This window comes from Sinocyclocheilus anshuiensis, unplaced genomic scaffold (assembly GCF_001515605.1).
Source record: "Sinocyclocheilus anshuiensis isolate Anshui unplaced genomic scaffold, SAMN03320099.WGS_v1.1 scaffold447, whole genome shotgun sequence".
NCBI classification, from domain to species: domain Eukaryota; kingdom Metazoa; phylum Chordata; class Actinopteri; order Cypriniformes; family Cyprinidae; genus Sinocyclocheilus; species Sinocyclocheilus anshuiensis.
In genome coordinates, this window is record NW_015552615.1 from 231025 (window position 1) to 232059 (window position 1035).

Here is a 1035-nt window from a genome sequence, read left to right on the forward strand (position 1 = left end):
CACACACACTCACTCACTCACTCACTCACTCACACACACACTCACACGCACACACGCTCGCTCACTCGCTCGCACGCACGCACGCACGCTCGCACGCACGCTCGCACGCTCACACAAACGCTCACACAAACGCTCACACAAACGCTCACTCACGCACTCACGCACACACGCTCACACGCTCACACGCTCACACGCTCTCACACACACACACACACACTCTCACACACACACTTTTTTTTTTATGTATTTATTTATATACAAATTTGTACTGTTGTGCACACACATAAAATTTCTTTATATTTAATTTAAATGTATCAATATTTATATACCAAATAAATAAAAGTGCAGATAAATTTAAACTAAATATACATTTTATAATTGTTTTTTTATTTATGTATTTATTTATATACAAATTTGCACTGTTGTGCACACACATAAAATGTTTTTGTATTTAATTTAAATGTACTGTATCTATATTTATACACCAAATAAATAAATGTACAATTTACAAGTATGTGTGTATAATTTATTACCAACACACGTATATATATATATATATATATATATATCATATATATATATATATATATCATTTTTTTTACAGTAAATAAAGCTATATTATGATATATGCCATTACTGTGCTATAAAATTAACAGTCCTGTTTCATAACAAGCTTCCTCTTATCAGACATCGGTGTCTGCTGTCACTTACAGAAGTGATGAGAAAACATCAAATGTGGATCAGCTGATCCTGAGCTCATCTGACATGAGGAACTAGCAGTTAGTTTGATCTCACTAAACAGAAGACCAACAAAGGCGAATCTAACCAAGTACAGAAAAACTCCCAACTCTGATATTATGCAGAGGCTCCCCACGAGTCTCGTCCTTAAATCACAATCTGAGCGCTCTGCTAATATTAGATCACAAACTTTAAACATATAAACATATGCATATATAAGTACACACAAACACTATACACTTCTATGATTATACACACACACACACACACACACACTCTCTCACACACACACACACA

The 1035-nt window shown here is 34.8% G+C and overlaps 1 protein-coding gene across 3 annotated transcripts in view; it reads right to left on the reverse strand.

Annotated features, from left to right (window-relative positions):
• Positions 1 to 1035, reverse strand: part of LOC107666080 (ral GTPase-activating protein subunit beta-like) — a 46433-nt gene that overhangs the window by 44083 nt on the left and 1315 nt on the right. The gene's annotated exons all lie outside the window — the stretch shown is intronic.